This window comes from Lithobates pipiens, unplaced genomic scaffold, assembly GCF_037356315.1.
Source record: "Lithobates pipiens isolate NorthernLeopardFrog02 unplaced genomic scaffold, aLitPip1_a1.2 Scaffold_18, whole genome shotgun sequence".
Taxonomy (NCBI): Eukaryota; Metazoa; Chordata; class Amphibia; order Anura; family Ranidae; genus Lithobates; species Lithobates pipiens.
Genome location: NW_027507758.1, coordinates 405,473,806 through 405,486,077, shown reverse-complemented (window position 1 = coordinate 405,486,077; position 12,272 = coordinate 405,473,806).

Sequence of the window (12,272 nt, the reverse complement as noted above, 5' to 3'; positions counted from 1 at the left end):
GGGAGTACATGCAAACTCCAGGCAGGCAGCGTCATGATTGGGATTCGAACCAGTGACCCCCTTCACTGCTAGGCGAGAGTGCTAACCACTACACCGCTGATGCTACCAGTGCTTGTACACAGGGTGGAAGTACTCTCGTTGCACTGTCTATTTCTGTAGAGTAATCCTTCCTCTATGAGACCCCTCTGGTTCTGCCTCAGCAGTGTACTCTTCTGCATCCTCCTCTCCTTCATCACCTTGCATAAAAACCTTTACTTTCACATTCTTTTTTGCTTTTGCTTTCAAATACTTCTCAGAATGCTTAGCATATTGTAAAACATCTAAAACTGATGCAGTTCGGTAAGTAACCATGTTTTTAACAATGTAATCCTTATGATCCTGTTTCAATCCATTTAAAAAAGCAATCTTTAGCTGTTAATATGCACTATTCACATCCTCAGCTTCGGGGAGCCCGGAGAACACTCTAAAAATCTCTCGTAATTTATTTAGGTAGTCACTGACACTTTCTTTGTCTTCTTGTACTGTCATATTTATTTTTTTTGCCAATCAGTCCGTTGTACCCATCTAAGCTGGCATCTGTTCAGTAGGGCAGTCAACCTGTTTCCTAAGTCTGGGCTTTCTGGAGGCAATGGATCCCCCCGTCCCTGTGCATTTTCTGGGGCGCAGGGGTGTTCCTCACCGTCCTCCACACCATACCTAATAGGAGGTTTACTTAGTCTCTTGGCTCCTGCTGGGGCACCTAGTACATGAGTTATGGCGTCAGTTAATGTTTCAAGGATCGATCTGTTCATCTCCAGGACTGAACTACTGTCTGGAGAGATTGAGGAAGTGGAGTTGGGGTTTTGTTCAGAGGCGGTTCCTTTGACAGGGGTGGATGTCACAGGGAAGGTGTTACTCTGGGCAGTTACTTGCACCTGAGGGGGAGGACCATTATAGGGAGGTGGTCTCTGGGTGTAGCAGATGAGATCATCCTCTTTGTCCACTAGGGGCAATTGGGCTTGGCATTTTTCCTTTGTTCTTCCTTCTACCCTAATTCTAGCATGCTGAAGCCAATACTCCGCCATTTCCAACCCATACCTTTTTTGAACTTTGCCTTTTGACTTTATAAATGTACCCAAATATAAACAGCATTGCATCATCTACTCCAATCCAATATAAATATTTACTTTAAAACTATTTTTCAGACTCTTTTCCCACCAAAAGTCCTAATATTTTCACAGATGCACAAATTAACCTCTGTCAGGCAATCTGCATTTTCTTGTTTCCGAGAAACAGCTTCTTGACCTTCATAGCAATGAAAACATCCTCAGCCTTTTTTTTTTTTCCTTTTCACATTCATCAAGCCACCTGATAATTCTACAACATTCTATTTACTCCAAAATGCCATCTACCTTCTTTTTCTTTTATGCTAAGTTTCAATATTTACAATATAACCCTTCTGTATTGTCATAGCTAATCAAGGGTTAACTTTACAACTTCTTGCAGAAACCATCCTTCCATGAGGGGAGGGGGAGGGGGAGTGCAGTGCTTAGGTGAAGAATGACTTCTATATCTGCTTAGAAATATGCAGCACAAAAACCATGTAAATGAACAAAGCAGCAATACAAGAGAAAAAACATCAGCACTCCCCACACTATCGAGAGAATCAAAAAGGGTTAAACATGAACAAAGATAAGTAAACACACACAGAAAAAAGATAGCCTTGCGATCTTTGTAGATCACTTAACTAGACAGCGCTGAAATAGTCAGGCATTCAACCTCTGACATTCGGTATACCTCAAATCTTTTTGTTATCTGTCCGGACAGCGGGCAACGTAATTTTTTACCTTAGACAACATCCCCAAGTGTCTCTGTCTACGAGCACTGGATCATCTAGATATTATACGATCAATACCAATGTCGGCAATTACAACACATTAAACCAGAAGCAAAGAGAAAGAGAAGAAAAGACTCAGAAAGAATTAAGAATAATTTTAATTATCTTACCTCTCAAACACCTGGACTGGATCACACAAGGTTCGGAAACAGACAGTGGAATCCAGATCTTTTGCCCCTGCCCCTTTTTCACCAATAACTTTGATTGGGGGGACTTTAAATCGGTCTGTGAGCTTCAAAGTCCAATACTCACCGAAATGTTGTCGGGGCAGTCTGATCTGAAAACCAGCGTGTTGCTTCCGGCTCGAAGGACCAAAAATGTTAGGAATTTCCCTTGTGATCAGTAAAAAAACTTCAGGTATTCTGAGAAGCAGGAAAATTTATTTCTGATGTGGCCCACAACAGAGAGACATGCTTACAGCACGAAAGCTGAAGAAAAATGTCTCCCAAAAGACCGTGTTACGCCCTCACATACCCCATAAGAATAACATCTCTGTGCTTCTATTGGCTGAGGGAACATAAATAACGTTGTCATGGCACAGGCTGGCACTTTATAAGCTATACATGTTCCGTGCATTCTTAGGCCGCGTACACACGCGGGGACTGTTCGCCCAACTTTGTCCGTCAAACAGTTTCGGCAAACAGTCCGCTCAAAATTAGCATGGACGGACATGGCCACACACGACGGACGAACAGTTTGCTGAAACCGTGCGCGATGACGTGAACGGCACGTACGACGGGACGAAAAATACGACGTCCTATACACTGCATTATAACTTTCGGCGTGTAAATCCTTTTCTGAGCATGCGCGGAACTTAGTTTGACGAACAAGCCTACACACGAGGGGACTGTTCGCTGAAACAAAGTTTCAGCGGACAGTTTTTCGGAATTTCCGAAAAACCTTGTTCAGCGGACTGTTCGCTGAAACTGTCCGCTGAAAGCCCACACACGAGCGGACTGTTTGCCGAAACACTGTTCAGCGGACAAAGTTGGGGGAACAGTCCCCGCGTGTGTACGCGGCCTTAGGCTATCATATTTAGTTAAATCTAATGATTCTACAACTTACTATGGAGTTAATTAAGACAAAACAATACAATGAGTTAATACAATAATGTGCTCAGAAGTAAGCTTTTTAACAAATCAGTCTCAGGACTATTGTTTTTCTAATAGTCACACAATAAACATTTAAAACTTTTCTAACAACGTATGTATCTTTATACAGAGGCAAGCTATTGTTGATGAGTTGTTTCCACAGGGAGAGAGGAGGGGGGGGGGGGGGTTGGTTTGCGCCAGATAAGGGCTATGGCTTTGCGGGCATAAAACAGTAGGAGTCCCACGAGCGTACGACCCGCCACTGTAGGGATTAATTGCTCAATCAGGCCTAATATACAGATTGCTATTGTTGGTTGTAGTGGCACTGAGGTAATCTGTGTGATACAGGCTTGAATCTCTTTCGAATAACAGGTAATTGCTGGACAGGTCCAGAAGACATGGGTGAAGGAATCCCACCACATCTCCAAGACCCGGGAGGGGAGTCAGGGTTCATTTTATGTAACCTGTGGGGGGTAAAGTATGCCCGGTGAACAATCTTGAATTGGATCAGGCGGTCTCTCAGAGAGACCAGGGAGTTAAAAGGAAAATCCCAAATCCCTGGGTAGCTCGATCGGAGGTGTCTGAGTTGAGCCACCAGGCAGCTGTAACCAGCTGGGTGGCTAAATAATACTTATATAAATCCGGACAAGCCAAGCCCCCCTGAGATGTCGGGAGTATCAGTGTGGTCTAGCTGTATCTGGGGGACCGGGATCCCCACAGAAAAGAGGCAAGGAGGTGGTGTAGACGTGTGAAAAAAGATTTGGGTATCCACTGTGGTGAGTGACGAAATAAGTACACGAACTTAGGTAACGTTTTCATTTTAAACAAATGTATTCGTCCCATCAATGAAAGCGGCAGTGATTCCCATGCCTTCAGTCATTGCCGAGCCTCCTGAACTACCAGGGAGAGGTTCAGGGGTAGGTAATCAGAGGCCTGTCTGGAGACCACCACCCCCAGGTACTTAAAGGTCTCGACCCATTGAAGGGGAATATTAGAAGGAGCTGTGGCTCGGGCCACTGGGTCTATGGGAAACAAAAGAGATTTAGTCCAGTTGACGTTGAGGCCCGTGACAGAGGAAAAGGAGTCAAGGATCGGTAGGGCTCCCTCAAGCGATGGACCCGCATCATTGAGGAAGAGCAGGAGGTTGTCCGTGCAGAGGGCGACCCTCTCCTCCAACCAGCCAATCTGCAGCCCCTTGATGTAAGGGGAGGTGCAGAGGGCCTCTGCCAGCGGTTCCATTGCAATGGCAAACAGGGCAGAGGGCAGCCCTGCTGCGTACCTCTGGAAAAATGGAAGGATTGTGACAGCCCCCCCCCCCCCCAGCCTAATAGCAGAGGTGGGATCGCGGTAAAGGACCTTAATCCACTCTATGAAGATCAGGGGGAATCCCATTCGACGGAGGGCCTCCCAGACCTACTCGACTGTGTCGAAGGCCTTTTCAATGTCGAGAGAGGCCACCACCCTGGATCCCACATTAAGATGTTGCATGTGTATGTGTCAGGGCTGGCTTAGCCCTTCCTCCTCTAGGCTGGCCGCTCAGCTGTTGGCTAATTGCCAGCTCTCTTCTCTCTCCACAGTTAACAGCTGTTCCCGATGATGCTCGTCTGACCTGCCTATTTAAAGTCTTCCAGCTCATTTCTCCATTGCCTTCATGTTTGGTCACATCACTAGGAACAATCTCCTGCGGTTTGTTTCAAGACTGGCTTGCTGACATCCCTCCTGGCTTCTTATCCAGCTTGCAGTTGCTCTCCTTGGATCCCTGACTTCTGGACTGGCTTACCCGATCAGGTTTATGAACTTTGGACTGGCTGACTACCCGATCTGGCTACTGAACTCTGGCTATGCTTGACTACGCTTTTTTCTATTTACCTTTTTATTTTTATTATTAAAGCGGGAGTCTGCCGGGACTCCGCGTTTTTTTTTTTTTAAAAGCCAGCAGCTACAAATACTGCAGCTGCTGACTTTTAAAATAGTGACACTTACCTGTCCAGCGTGCCCGCGATGTCGGCACCCGAAGCCGATCTCTAGATCGTCTCTCGGGTGCTGCCGCCGCCATCTTGGGTATGGGAATCCAGAAATGGAGCCTTTCGGCTTCATTTTCCGGTTCCAATACTGCGCATGCGCGAGTCGCGCTGCGCAATAAGGATGGTCCCCGCTGTCTCTGGGATCTGTGTGTTTCCCAGCAGGCAGCGGGGCACTTGCGAAAAGGGGCGGGCACTTGCGGAAAGGGGCGTAATCTACGCCCCTTTCCGCAGAGAGCTATCCCGGAAGTGGGTGCAGATACCTGTACTGTACAGGTATCTGCACCCCCCCTCCCCCCTGAAAGGTGCCAATTGTGGCGCCGGAGGGGGGGAGGGTTCCGATGAGCGGAAGGTCCACTTTAGGGTGGACCTCCGCTTTAATAAACAAGTGTGATTTGATTGTACTTCCGTCTCAGTCTGTTTCATGGTTCCTGACAGTATGTTAGTGAACAGGTGTCTCAGGTTTACGTCTGTTGCTCTATTGGCCATGAAACCAGTTTGGTCAGTATCAGAGGGGAGTAGGGGCTGCAGTCTCATGGTCAATAATTTGGTGAGGATCTTAAAATCCGTGTTAAGTAGGGAGATAGACCGGTAGGAGGCACAGGATGTGGGGTCTTTGGAAGCTTTGTGGATGAGAATGACATGGGCATGGCCCATGGAAGCTGGAAGGGCACCATCCGCCAAACAATGGGTGAAAAGGTGAGCTAATTTAGGGGCCAGTAGGTCCCCATGAGTCTTGTAGAACTCGATTGGGGAGCCCGTCTGGGCCCGGAGACCTCCCAGTAGGGAAGGATCCCATCGCTGTCAGTACTTCCTCTGGGGTAATCGGCCTCACTAGGGATTCTCTCTCTTCATCCGAGAGCCATCCAAGTGCCAAGGGGTCCAGCCAGGGTTCAAGGTCCCATGACTGGAAGTCCGATGGTAGTACTGAGGTATAGAGGGAGGTGTAGTATCCGCGGAATGCCTCTAGTACGTCTGGCAAGGAAGAGACCGATTCTGCCGAAGGGGACACCACACTGGGGTTCACCGTCAAGAATTTGTCATGCTGTGCCAACATCGCCAGGAGGCGTCCGTTCCGATCTCCCTGCTCAAAGAACCTTTGCCTATTCCGGTAGAGGTCTAGTCTAGTCACTTCGGTGAGGTGGAGGTGTAGCGTGCGCTTTGCTGCATTGAGGGAGTCATAATTTGTATTCGAGGGGTCAGCAGCATAGATGTCTGACTGGGATTGCGCGGCGGTCTGTAAGTCAGTAGTGACAGCAGCCTGCTCCCTCCGGATCCCAGCAATAGAAGAGATGTATTGGCCTCTGGTGAAAGCCTTGAAGGCATCCCAGGTCACAGTTGTGGAGGAGGACCCAGTGTTAAGCTCCCAAAATTCTGTCAAACATGGTGGAATGGTATTTACTAGGTCTGCATGTGAGATCCAATGGGTCCCCAGGTGCCAAAGGGACGAGAAACAAGAGGGCCGAGAGCTAATGTTAAGGAGTAGGGGGCAGTGGTCTGAGAGTCCACTGGGCAAATAGGAAGTGGCTAATATATCTGTCAGCATAGTCGGGTTGGCAAAGGGAAGATCTATACGGGAGGAGGTTTTGTGCGTGTTAGAGAAACAAGTATATGCCCTAGTCGTGGGATGTTTTCATCTCCACACCTTGGACACTCCCAGTGCCTCTGCCCATGAGTTAAAGTCAGTGGAAAATTGTTTAGGAGGGATGGGTCTATCCAGGTCTGGGGCTAGAATGGCATTGAAGTCACCCGTGAGCAACAGTTTGGCCGGGCAGTATAGAGTGATTTTCTCTAAAATGGTATAAAGAGTGGTGGGGGAGAAAGGGGAGGATTATAAACACCTACCAAAATGTTTCGGATACACCAGACAGTAAATACTATTATCACGTATTTGCCCTGGGGGTCAGTGTGAACATGTTCTATTACACAAGGGAAGGATTTGCTGATTAGTATAGTGACCCCCCTGGCATACGTGGAGTAAGAGGCATGGAAGGCTCTCTGGATCCACGGTTTTCTTAATGCCAGTAGCTTGCTGCCCATGAGATGTGTTTCCTGCAGAAATGTTATATGTGGGGAATGTAATTTAAGGTATTTAAAGAGCACCGCCCTCTTAAACTTAGAATTAAGACCCCGGACATTCCAGGACAGTACACTGTAAGTGGGGGTGTCACCTCCCGCCATTGTGTGGGGGTTTGGTGGGGGAAGAGAGGAGGGCCAAAGCAGGTGAGTGTGTATATCTCAGGAGCAGCAAAGACCCTGGGGACCTGTGTCAGGTAGGATTGTGACCCATTGGAGACCAAAAAAACAACAAATAAACATAAACCTTAACAAAACTTATAAGCAATACTCGTGATGACACAGAGGTGTCAAACCTGCCCTCATCTGTTGACATCCCGAAAAACTGGGGAGTGATCAGATCGGACCTATACCCAGAACTTACCAACAGTAAACCCTTTAACTTTAGTTAGTATGGTCACGTCCTGGACCCGGCAAAAGTCTCCACCGGGACCTAAGTGGGGGGGGGGTGACTCGGTGGGACGGATCCCCGCTGGGGGTTGAGGACTAAGTCTGTATAAAGGTTGCTGGAGCTCCTCAGACAGGAGGAGCTGCTCTCAGTTCCATTGGCAGAGGATGTAGAGTATAGGGTTAAGGTGATGGTGGGGTACAGCCGTGGAGAAGGCCATTAGAACTGAATGAGAGGTGCTGAAAGTTAACAAGGGACCTAAAAGCGGATCGGTATAGGAAGGTAAGTTACTTAGCTGGTTTCAGCAGGAGGTATGTCAAACACAGTTGCAGTCGGCGTCAGGGCGCTAGTGGGTGTCCAACCACGCCGCAGTGGCCTCGGGGGTGTCAAAGAAGCGAGTGTTGTCGCCGTCAGTGATCCTCAGCCTTCTGGGATATAGGAGGCCAAAGCGCATTCCCTTTTCACGAAGCCGACGTCTGACATCTGTGAACGACTTGCGGTGCTGCTGCACCTCTTGAGAGAAATCCAGAAAGAAAGACAACTTGCCGTTTTCATATTTGATTTCCGGCATGGCTCGTGCCGCCGCCAGGATGCGGTCACAATCTCGCTAGTTCAGCAGGCGTAGTAGGAAGGGATGTGGAGGAGCCCCCGATCTAGGAGGAAGTGGCGTATCACCCAGATTAAACAGGGAGGACAATAGCTGTTCAGTAAACTCGACTGGTCTGGGGCCCTCAGCTCTCTCAGGTAAGCCAAGTATGCGAATGTTGTTGCGCCGGAGGCGAGTTTCGGTGTCTATGGCTCGCTCCTGGAGCGCCTGTACTTGTAGCTGTAGGGCCTTCACCTCCCTGGAATCCAACCGGACCACATCCTCTACCGTGGAGACTCTATCCTCCACCTCTGCTATATGGGAGCGGAATTTATCCATATCTTGACGGATAAGGCTGACATCCACAGTTAGGAAATCAATCTTGGTAGTTAGGGTTTCCTTGCATGCCGTAATGGCTGCCAGGATCTCTGCTCCCATGGGGGACTCCGCTGGCCCCGACTCTGCAGCTGATGATGTGTTCACCGCCATTGTAGCCACCGGCTGTTGCTCAGACAATGCGGCCACTGGTGGGGCTGTGTGAGAGGCCTTCTTTTTCTTGGAGTGTGAATAGCGGGTCTTGGGGGGGGGACCATCCGCGGTAAGCCCGTCTCCAGGACAGGTCCCCGCGCTAGGCAGGGGACAGCAGGCAGGCACTATGTACCAAAAGGCAGGAGAGATGGTGTGATGGGGGTATCCCCACTTATAGGGTCAGGTCTCGTCTCGGGGAACAGTTCTATGGAGATGGAGGAAGCACTGAGAGAACAGCACTGACACTCTGGGGCACAGTACCTGTGTGTAGAGGATGCACCAGGCACCTTAGGCCGCAGGGTTGTAGCAGCAAAGAAAACCCCCTGAATGACTCCTCTGGTGGTTCTTCGGGTCTACGATGCAGGATAGTCACCTCCTAGGATCACCTCTGCAGATGCGACCAGAGCAGCCGTCTCCCGCTCAGATGAGCGCAGCACTTGAGCCCGAGGATGCTGGAGGCTCTGTAGGCCTCAAGATGGCGGCGGGCTGTGGCGTCCGGGATCGACTCCGGCCGGGCCCTCTGCAGTCTCCCCGCTCCTCACACAGTGCAAGCACCTCCCGGAGACCACAGCCGTCCCTCTCTTTCCTCTGGCCACTACACCCGAGCCTGGGGACGTGTTAGGTAGGGTTGCCACCTTTTCTTCAAGCCAAACCCGAACACTTCAGCGGGGCTTAGCATTTTGTTTTTGTAGCATTGACTATGAGATTGTAAAATACCTGGGACACCTCTGTGTGCCCTAGGGAAGTAGTAACGCAAGCGCAGCGTTGACTTGTGGGTGTAGCCAACTGCAAATAGTGCAGGTGTGTGTAATGTACAATATAGTGTATATGTAGTGTGTAATGTTTGGTGGGGAGCCTCCCAGTGTAATTTTCCTGCAAGGCATTGGCTGTGCATGATACATGAGCCTAAGTATGTATGCGTATTGTATGGGGGGGGGGAGTGACTGGTCACCATAGAGCACCTTCTGCAGAGTGAATGCAATAAGGTAAGGTGGGGGGGGGGGGCTACTGATATAAGGGGTAACCTCTATATCAGTGCCCCTTTACCTTACTGTATTCACTGCCCCCTACATCAGTGATCCCCCTCAGACAGGCCTTGCTACGCTGTCACTGACCACCACTCAGGTCCACCATGCAGGGCTCAGTCAGATGGTCCTCTCTGAGCTCCAGCTTGGTGGCTCTCGTTTCAGTCTATATTAGACTAGGAGACTGCGCTGCCATAATACAAGAGATGATCAGAGGCTACAGACATAATACAAGAGATTGTCAGAGACTGCAAACATGCTGCAAGAGATTGTAAGAAACTGCATACATGATACAAGAGATAGAGAGTGTGCGGATATGGTACAAAAGATGGTCAGAGAGTGTGTGGACATGGTACGGGAGATGGTAAGAAACTGCAGAAGATGTTAAGAAACTGCATACAATAATACAGGAGATGGTCAGAGAGTGTGCGGAAATGGTACAAAAGATGGTCAGAGACTGCATACATGATACAGAAGATGGTCAGAGACTGCAGACATAGTATAGGAGATGGTCAGAGACTGCAGACATACTACAGGAGATGGTCAGAGTGTCTGAGCACATGGTACAGGGAATGGTCAGACTGCAGATATAGTACAGTAGATGTTAAGAAACTGCATACATGATACAGTAGATGGTCAGAAAGTGTGCGGACCTGGTACAGGAGATGGTCAGAGACTGCAGACATAGTACAGGGAATGGTCAGAGACTGCAGACATAGTACAGGAGATGGTCAGAGACTGCAGACATAGTACAGGAGATGGTCAGAGACTGCAAACATGATACAGAAAATGGTCAAAGACTACGGACATGATACAGGAGATGGTCAGAGACTACGGACATGATACAGGAGATGGTCAGAGACTGCAGACATGATACAGGGAATGGTCAGAGACTGCAGACATGGTACAGGGAATGGTCAGAGACTGCAGACATGGTACAGGGAATGGTCAGAGACTGCAGACATAGTACAGGGAATGGTCAGAGACTGCAGACATAGTACAGGAGATGGTCAGAGACTGCAAACATGATACAGAAAATGGTCAAAGACTGCAGACATGATACAGGAGATGGTCAGAGACTACAGACATGATACAGGAGATGGTCAAAGACTGCAGACATGATACAGGAGATGGTCAGAGACTGCAGACATGATACAGGAGATGGTCAGAGACTGCAGACATGGTACAGAAGATGGTCAGAGACTGCAGACATGGTACAGGAGGTGGTCAGAGACTGCAGACATGGTACAGGAGGTGGTCAGAGACTGCAGACATGGTACAGGAGGTGGTCAGAGACTGCAGACATGGTACAGGAGGTGGTCAGAGACTGCAGACATGGTACAGGAGGTGGTCAGAGACTGCAGACATGATACAGGAGGTGGTCAGAGACTACAGACATGGTACAGGAGGTGGTCAGAGACTGCAGAAATGGGACAGGAGGTGGTCAGAGACTGCAGACATGGTACAGGAGGTGGTCAGAGACTGCAGACATGGTACAGGAGGTGGTCAGAGACTGCAGACATGGTACAGGAGGTGGTCAGAGACTGCAGACATGGTACAGGAGGTGGTCAGAGACTGCAGACATGATACAGGAGGTGGTCAGAGACTGCAGACATGGTACAGGAGGTGGTCAGAGACTGCAGACATGGTACAGGAGGTGGTCAGAGACTGCAGACATGGTACAGGAGGTGGTCAGAGACTGCAGACATGGTACAGGAGGTGGTCAGAGACTGCAGACATGGTACAGGAGGTGGTCAGAGACTGCAGACATGGTAGAGGAGTTGGTCAGAGACAGCAGACATGGTACAGGAGGTGGTCAGAGACTGCAGACATGGTACAGGAGGTGGTCAGAGACTGCAGACATGGTACAGGAGGTGGTCAGAGACTGCAGACATAGTAAAGGAGATGGTTAGTGTCTGAGCACATGGTACAGGGGATGGTCAGACTGCAGATATAGTACAGTAGATGTTAAGAAACTGCATACATGATACAGTAGATGGTCAGAGAGTGTGCGGACCTGGTACAGGAGATGGTCAGAGACTGCAGACATAATACTAGGGATGAGCTCAGGTGTGTTTGCCAGGAAGTCGGTGCAGCACTGCGCTAATCACAGGCAGTGAGAGGTTGCCCGATCACTGCAGCCGCACATCGGGACAATGTCTCACTGCCTGTGATTAGCGCAGTGCTGCACCGACTTCCTGGCGGGCTCTGCACATGTTCCATGCAAACACACCTGAGCTCATCCCTACATACTACAGGAGACGGTCAGAGACTGCATATATAACTGGGCTGAAATTGCACCCGGGTATCATGTTAATCACACATCACGTTCCTGTGTTTTCATGGTATGAACCTGCCCTGTGAGCTGGAACCCACACTTTGCTCCACTAACTTGCCTGGGGGGGCACTAGTATGGGCACCTGGAGCAATTTTCCACATCTCTTGTGGGGTGCTAAGGGCCACCCCCTCTCTGGCAGGAATCATCTCTTTAATATTGGGAGGGGAAATATGTGCTAAGGGGGGTGGATTTCATATCCAAGCCCCCTTGTAGCACAGTTACTTAAGTGCCCCCCCCCTCCATCACACAAAGTGAACTGCAGGCTAGTTCCCCCCTCACCCTCTTGTTCATGCCCCCCACCTCTGGAAGACTCACTGTGTGGATTCGTTGACAGATCAACTCA